Source organism: Onychomys torridus, chromosome 22 (assembly GCF_903995425.1).
Source record: "Onychomys torridus chromosome 22, mOncTor1.1, whole genome shotgun sequence".
Classification (NCBI taxonomy): Eukaryota; Metazoa; Chordata; class Mammalia; order Rodentia; family Cricetidae; genus Onychomys; species Onychomys torridus.
This window is the reverse complement of record NC_050464.1, coordinates 17530007-17538937: the sequence shown is the minus strand read 5'-3', so window position 1 is coordinate 17538937 and position 8931 is coordinate 17530007.

The following is an 8931-nucleotide window of genomic DNA, read 5'->3' as shown; positions in this document are numbered from 1 at the left end:
GAACTCAGGACATCTGGAAGAGTAGCCAGTGCTCTTAACCTCTGAGCCATCTCTCCAGCCCTCCCATGGGAAAATTCTGGGCAAGGTGGAGCATGCTTGTAACCCTGTACCAGTGAGGCAGAAATTGGAGATTCTAGAAGCTCGCTGGCAGTCAACCTAGCTTAGTCATTAAGTTCTAGACCAATGAGGGAAGCAAAGGGTGCCATTTATGGACACTGACACTGTCCTCTGGCCTCCACATACAGGCAGACACCCGCACGGGAGGAAAAGAGGAGGGGAGAGAGAGAGGGAGGGAGGGAGAGAGAGAGAGAGAGAGAGAGAGAGAGAGAGGGAGAGAGATTGAAAAGGAGTTAAAGGAGTTTCTGGAAGGCAGATCTCTGTGAGTTCGAGGTCAGCCTGGTCTACAGAGTGAGTTCCAAGACAGTCAGGCCTACACAGACAAACCCTGTCTGGTCTTGAAAATGTCCCTGCTAAGAGACTGGCTGTGCTCAAGCCTCTTGGCTGTCAGCCCATTCTGTTATTGCAGGGCTAGCAGCCACATCTGGATTCTAGGCATTTGGCCACCCCTGGTGCCCCTTCTGGACAGGAATTGTTGATTACTGTGTCTAATGCTGTTCAGAGCAGGCACCTGCTAACTGTCACTCATTCATCAGCAACTCTAGGCCACTAAGAGGCAGCAAAGGACCATTCATGTACTTGTGGGACATTTGAGATAAGCTGCCTGGACTCAGATCTCTGAAACCCAGCCACTTTAGGTGTATGTTTAAAAAAACTCACAGATCACCTGTCTCTTCCTCCTGAGGGTCATTTACTCATTTTTTTTCCCATCTTTTTTTTTTTGAGCTAAGGATCGAACCCAGAGCCTTGTGCTTGCTAGGCAAGCGCTCCACCACTGAGCTAAATCCCCAACCCCATTTACTCATTTTTAATTATGTGTGTATGTGTCTGTGTATGTGTACAAGTACGTGCATGTGAGTGCAGGGACCTGAGGAACCAGAGACTCTGCACTCCCTAGAGCTGGAGTTACAGATGATTGTGAGCCATCCAACATGGAAGCTGGGACTGAGCTCAGGACTTCTGCAACAGTAGGACACATTCTTAACACTGGGCCAACTCCTCGGCCAGCCCTAGTGTTTTGTTTGTTTGTTTTTGTTTTTGCTTTTGCTTTTTGTTTTTTCAAGACAAGGTTTCTCTGTGTAGCCATGGCTGTCCTAGAACTCACTATTAGACCAGGCTGGCCTCAAACTCAGTAATCCACCTGCCTCTGCCTCCTGAGTGCTGTGATTAAAGACGTGTGCCACCACCAACATCCACCTCCTTTAAAAAAATATTTTTAAGGGGTTGGGGATTTAGCTCAGTGGTAGAGCACTTGCCTAGCAAGCACAAGGCCCTGGGTTCGATCCTCAGCTCCAAAAAAAAAATTTTTTTTAAATAATATCTATGGGGGTTGGGGATTTATCTCAGTGGTAGAGCGATTGCCTAGCAAGCACAAGGCCCTGGGTTTGGTCCTCAGCTCTGGAAAAAAAAAACAATAGCTATGTGTGGCTATATGCATATGAATGCAGGCACCTGCAGAGGCCAGAGGAGGGCGCTGGATCCCCTGGAGCTGGAGTTATGAGCAATTTTTGTTGTTGTTGTTTGCCAGAGCTGAGGACGAACCCAGGGCCTTGCACTTGCTAGGCAAGTGCTCTACCACTGAGCTAAATCCCCAACCCGTTATGAGCAGTTTTGAGCCACCAGAGGCAGGTGCTGGAAACTGAATTTTACTGGAGTAATACAAACGTTTAACTATTGAGCCATCCAGCATCCCCCTGCCTCCCCCTCTTTGGTTGGTTGGTTATTGTTTTTTGTTTTGTTTTGTTTTTTGTTTTTGTTTTTGTTTTTGAGACAGAGTCTCTCTATGTAGTCTTAGGAGTCCTGGAACTCACTCTATAGACCAGGCTGGCCTTGAACTCAGAGATCCATCTGCTTCTGCCTCCCAGATACTGGGATTAAAGGCATGCGCCACCACATCTAGCTTCAGCTGCTCTCCTCCCCTCCCCCTTTTAAAAACAGAGACTCAGCCAGTGGTGGTGGTACAGCCTGGAGGCAGAGGCAGGCAAATCTCCGAGTTCAAGGCCAGCCCCAGTCTATAGACTGAGTTCCAGGACAGCCAGGGCTACACAGAGAAACCCTGTCTCAAAACAAAACAAAAAGCCAAACACAGCAGGGTCTCTTGCAGGCCAGTCTTGAACTTGGTATGTAACCTAGAACGATTCTGTATTCCTAATCTTCCTGTCTCCTCTCTCACTCACATGTTTCCCAGGAGACTTATGTGGGGTGGCAGAACCAAAGGCTTTTTGAATGCCAGGCAAGCACTCTACCAACTGAGATACCTGTTTTTGTTTCAGGCTGGACTTGAACTCCTGATCCTCCTGCCACAGCCTCCCAAATGCTGGAATTAGAAGTGTATATGATCTGTGGGGCAGTGGTAGTGTATGCCTTTAGTCTTTCATCCCAGCACTCGGGAAGCAAAGGCAAGAGGATCTCTGAGTTTGAGGCCAGCCTGTTCTACAGAGTGAGTTCTAGGACAGCCAGGGCTACACAGAGAAACACACACACACACACACCCTGTATCAAACACACACACACACACTGTATCAAACACACACACACACACACACACACACACACACACAAAACCAAATAAATAAATAAATAACCAAAATTTATCTTTTTGTGGGGCTGGAGGTTGAACCCATGTTAGTGTGTGCACTACAAGCAAGCTGTGTCCCTGGACTAACAGCAGGAAGCCAGTGAGTTCCAGGTATTTGTTTGGTTCTGTGGCGTTGGGACAGGAACCTAGAACTTTACTTATGCTAGGTGAGCATTCTACCACTGAGCCACACCCCAGCCCCTCACTGGGGGATTCTAGGCAGGTGCTCTACCACTGAGCCACACCCCAGCCCCTCACTGGGGGATTCTAGGCAGGTGCTCTACCACTGAGCCACACCCCAGCCCCTCACTGGGGGATTCTAGGCAGGAGGTCTACTTACCACTGGCATTTCCCCTACCCACCCGTTTTTGTTTTGAACGAGGATCTCACTAAGTTGCCCAGGCTGGACTTCAATTTGCCATCCTCCTGTCTCAGCACCCATGAGGCCCAGTTTGCTAGACAGTTTTTGTTTGTTTGTTTTGAGACAGGGTTTCTCCGTGTTGCCTGGCTGTCCTGGAACTAGCTATGTAGACTGGGCAGGCCTTAAACTCAGAGATCCGCCTGCCTCTGCCTCCCGAGTGCTGGGATTAAAAGCGTGCACCACCACCGCCTGGGCATTTTATGATGTCGATGGGTTAAAGGTTGTGTCCTGCATACCTAGGACACAGTGAGGTGTGAATGTGATTTCAAACCCTGTTCTTTCTTCCCTGACAGAGGATGGGGCATGCATGGCTAAGTGGTAGGCTCAAACTGATCTTCGAGTCTCTGAGATTGTTTAGTGAGTAAAGGAGCCTGCTGCTGAGTCTGAGGAAAGGCTTGAGTTTGATATCTAAGACTCACGTGGCTGAAGGAGAACGTCTGAAAGTTGTCCTCTGACAACAGGTGCATCCTGGCATGCACATGCCTACACACACATGCAAACGTACACAGCCAAATAATAAGTGTAAATGAATAATTTAAACACCTGATCTTCTACTCATTGGCAAACACGTCTATTCTCATTCTCTCTCTCTCTCTCTCTCTCTCTCTCTCTCTCTCTCTCTCTCTCTCTCTCCAGGGTTTCAGTATGCAGCTCTGGCTGTCCCGGACTTTGCTGTGTAAACCAGGCTGGCCTCGAACTCACTGAGATCTGCCTGCCTGCCTCTGCTTCCTGAGTCCTGGGATAAAAGGTATGGGCCACCAATACCTAGACTCATCTCCCTAATTCTGAAATGACAAGGAAGGGGCCTTCATCCTTTCTTCTTCTGACCTCGTTGCAAGCTGATTCCTAACGGGCCGCCATTCATTTAAAGCTGCCAGTGCTGGCCAGGTAGAACCGGGAACCTTGAGTACTGGAGAGACAAGGGACTCCGGTCCTCAGGACTTCGGCTGTGCGGCCCACGCCCACCTTAGTGCACTGCCAAAGGGCCAGCGTGGGAAGGAATGAAAGTGGACTGATTCTCCACCCACCTTTGAGCAAAGATACTGAGCCCTGGTTCCCCAGTTTGTGACAGATACAATGTAGGCGTCTTGGGGTGGTTTCCGGAAGGTAACCTGGAGATGAGAGACAGCGGGAAGCTTTTAGAGGCCAGAGAGAGGTTCCTATGGCAACCCTGACGGCAAGGACCACCTGGAGCCTGATGCTCCAACCTCCAAGATCACGTCCTTCCAGGGACAACCCCCGTGGAGGTTTTTACGCCCTAAAAAAAAACAAAAACAAACAAACAAACAAACAAAAAAAAAAAACAGAGCAGATTATTCGATAAAGACTGCAAAGGCGGAGACAGAGGGGAGAAAAGAGGACCCGAAAGCCGGGATAAGCTCCCGCATTAGCGCTTCGGCCCGGCTCAGCAGGCAGATCCCAAAGCAGGGTTGCGAGTCCCAGCAACAGGCCGGCCATTGGCACAGAGGCAAAACGCTGGCTCATGATTGGCTCTTGCCACGCGCAGGATGGAAGTAGCTCTCCTGGAAGGGTGGGGCGGGGCTGAGCTGCCGCCCTGCCTAGCTCACATCCGGGTACCTGGGCATCCCGAAATGGCCAGAGGTGGGGGAGTGGTCACTCTAGGATGCCTGGCAGCACAATTCTTCGTCTGAAGTCTAGGTGTATGTGGAGGGAGGGGGGTTCTCAGACACCCAGAAATGGAGATCTCAGATTGGGTGGGCTGGGGGTCGCTACTGCCATCTGGGTCTGGAGCTCCCTGAAGCAGATTCCCGCACTTAACAGGGACAGCTGCAGCACCCGCAGTGTGCGCCAGGAGGAGACAGAGGACGGCGGTGCTGGAGTCCCTGAGGGTTATGGGGAACAGATGCCAGACTTGGGCCAACAAGACTCCTGAATCCCAGCACCCCCAACTCCAGGGCCTTGCTTTCAGCCTCATTCCGTTTTGTAACAAGGTTCAGGGTCAGGCCAGTTAACACTGTTGCTTCCTTAGCGCGCGCGCGTGAGTGTCAGAGACAGATTGATTCTAATTGTATAGCCCTGGGTGACCTGGCTTCGAACTCACAGCACTTCTTCCCACCTCTTCCTTCGGAGATTACAGATGAATGACTGTACTCCCAGGGGCTGACAGGGCTTGCTTTTTTTTTTTTTTTAGACCAGGTCCCATGCAGCCCAGACTAATCTCAAATTTACAGACGCTGACCTTGAACTCCAGATCCTCCTGTCGATACCCCCAAGTGCTGTTACTTTTTGTGCCCCATCTTTCAATTTTATTCCCGAGACTGGCTTCATGTAACCCAGGCTAGTCTTCTATTTAACCTTGCAATGTTAAAAAAGATTTTGTGTGGGCGCCTGGACACATATGCAGAAGCCAGAGGAGGGGTCTTTGAATTTGAATTTGTGCAGCTAGGCTGGAAGGCAGCAAGCACCAGCTGATGGTCCTGTGGAGGAGCACAGGTCGCCTGGTTTGCCAAGTGGGTGCTGGGTCCTGGTGAATGCACATGGAGCACTTTTCACAGCAGAGCCATGGCTCCACCCTCAACCTTGAACTGATCCTCAGACCTCAGGACCTGAGTACTGGGATTTCAGGTCTGCCCCGCCATACCTGGTTCATGTTCTGAGGATGGAATGCAGGGCTCCATGCATGTTAGACAAACCCTCTACCAATTGAGGTACATCCCATATTGTTATTTTATACTCACCGAGCTTCCTTTTGTCCATGACCTCTAGGTTAGAGGTCTTTGGCTCATGCTTTTAGATAGATTCTCTCTCTCTCTTAAAGATTTAGTAGGTATAATATTCTATCTGCATGTATGCCTGCAGGCCAGAAGAGGGCACCAGATCTCATTACTGGCTGCCATCTAGGTCTGGAGGCTCCCTGAAGCAGATCCCTGCACTTAATAGGGTTGCTGGGAATTGAACCCTGCTCCTCTGGAAGAGCAGCCTGTGCTCTTAACCTCTGAACCATCTCTTCAGCCCATTTGCTCATGCTTTTAATCCCAGCATTTAGGAGGTGGTTTGGGGAGGGGGGTGGAGGTGGTGGTGTAAGTTTCCAGGCCAGCATGGTCTACATAGTGAGATCCTGTCTTTCACGGCTTCTCTAGCTTCTACCCCAGCAGTAAGATATGGCATGGTAGGAATTTGGACATTTAGGATGATTCACATTCAAGGACTGACCTAAAATGCTTACAGTCAGTTAGAACCAGCTGGATCCTTCATATGGGTTTACCCAGCTGTTAGCTGCTAAATCTGTCTGGACTCTCATTTCCTGATTTAGGTTAGGATTTTTCACTCTTCCAACATCCCTCCCTTACTCCCCCTAGACTGAGAACCCAGAACTGAGGAGGGGGGCTGAGTTCTCAGCACTCAGTGTTGTAAGACGAGGCAGGCTGTCTTCAACCACAGGCAAAACTCCTTCTTCATTTGAGACAGGGTATCTCTGTAGCCCTGGCTGACCTGCTCTGTAGCCCAGGCTGGCCTCGAACTCAAGAGACCCACCTGCCTCTGCCTCCCGAGTGCTGGATTAAAGGCGTGTACCACCACTCAGCTGGCAAAATTCCTTCTAACCAACATGGAAAAAGCACCTTGGAAAAGCACTATTGTGCTGATAAACCACATGGGATCCAAACAGTTCTATCACCGGAAGAACTAACAACCAGAGCTAGGGCAGAGCTTGGTGACTTACGTATACAGCATTCTGCCTGCATGTATGTCTGCAGGCCAGAAGAGGGCGCCAGATCTCATTACAGGTGGTTGTGAGCCACCATGTGGTTGCTGGGAATTGAACTTAGGGCCTCTGAAAGAGCAGCCAGTGCTCTTAACCTCTGAGCCATTACTTTTTTTAAAAAAAGATTTATTTATTATGCATACACTATTCTGCTTGCATATGCACCTGTAAGCCAGAAGAGGGCACCAGATCTCATTATAGATGGTTGTGAGCCACCATGTGGTTGCTGGGAATTGAACTCAGAACCTCTGGAAGAACAGCCAGTGCTCTTAACCTCTGAGCCATTCTTAAAGTGATTTTTAAAGAGTGTCTGAAACATTGGGTTCCATCGTCAGAACTACAAAAACAACCTAAAAACAATCTAAAAACCTGTGACAACCATCCATAAAATCCCCTCCCAAAAATCAGGCTATACGTGGTTGAGGAATAAAGGTGGACTAGAAAGATGGCTCAGTGGTTAAGAGCACTGGCTGTTCTTCCAGAGGTCCTGGGTTCACTTCCCAGCAACTACAGGGTGACTCACAACTGTCTGTGACTCCAGTTCCAGTTCCAGGGGCCCTGGCACCCTGACATAGACATACATGTAGGCAAAACACCAATGCACATAAAAGTAAATAAATCATTAAAAAAAAAAAAAAAAAGCCAACCCAGTTATGTCCATCACAATGGGAAAGAACCGATGTAGCTGTATGGTGGTCAGAGTCAGAAAAAAGGTGTCTCTCAGACATGCTTTCCTGCTCAGAGGTCCCTATTAAGTATGGATTGCCACAGTTTCCTGACCTTGTCTTTGGGGTAGGACAACTTCAGACCAGGCCAGGCAAGCACTTGTGGGAGATGAGGCACTGAGCCCCTACCTAGAGGTCAGGTCAGAAACCTGGTGCCTTTTCTGGGTGCTGGCAATATCCAGCGCTGCAGGTTAGACCTTGAACAACGTAGGTAATGGGCACCACCGCTGAAGACCCAGCAAAGGCTGGAGGGGCAAGGCAAACTCTTCAGCCATTGGGCGGGGTGTGGTGACCAACACCTGTCACCGCTGAATGTGGGAGGTGGAGGCAGAATTAGGACTCTGGGGCCAACCTGGGCTACGTAAGACCCCAACTCTCACACACAAATCAGTTTGATTTGTGTGTGCGTGGGGAAGGTAGGATGGGGGTCAACTTGGTTTTTTGAAACAGGATCTTACCATGTAGCCCAGGCTGGCCATCAACTCGGCAATCTGCCTGCCTCTGGGCCACCACTCCCAGATGTTTTGGGTGGGTTGTTTGTTTATTTTTGAGTCAGGGTCTCTCTGACCTAGCAGTTCTCAACCTGTGGATAGAAATCCCTTTTTGGGTTCGATAACAGATATCTTGAATATCAGATACTACAATTCATAACAGTAGCAAAATTAGTTATAAAGTAGCGATGAAATGTTAGGGTTAGGGTCACCACAACATAAAGAACTACATTAAAGGGTCGAGAACCTCTGTGCTACGCCTAGCTGGCTTTTCCCTGGGAAGGCTGTCTTGCTTGTTGATGTGAGCCAGCTCCCCCTTGCCCTGCCCACAGATAGCCTGTTTATGACAAGGCCAAACTTGTGGTCATTCAGATTTAACTGTAGGCTCTCCCACAGCAGAATTGGAACAGCAGCAAGCAGCAGGCACACTGAACAAGCTGTCTGTCCCACCTCAGGGTTCTGATTAGTCTGCTGGTTACTGAATGTCAACTCCCAGAAATAGAGACCGGTGTTATCTGGTTAGTTTTCAGAGGCCATATCCCCTCGCTTGCTCTGAGGCCCCGGGTTGTCATTCTTAGCCACTCAGAACACCCTGTGAGTCAACACGCAGACTCAGCTGACCAGAGTCAAGGCCAACACATGTGGTAATCACGCATAAATAGAGTGAGGAAAACAGAACCTCACACAGAGATGTTATCTGCCGGGGAGAAAGGTCCCCACCATGATCCCACCTTCCACCTTCTTGGATGGAGCTCTTCTTGGGTGGGGAGGGGTCCCAAGCACATGGGGAGGTCACTCCTTTAGGGCCACCCCCCATTCCTGCCCACCACCTTTTTCTCATTGCTATGTCTCTTTTTTTGAGACAGGCTCTCCCT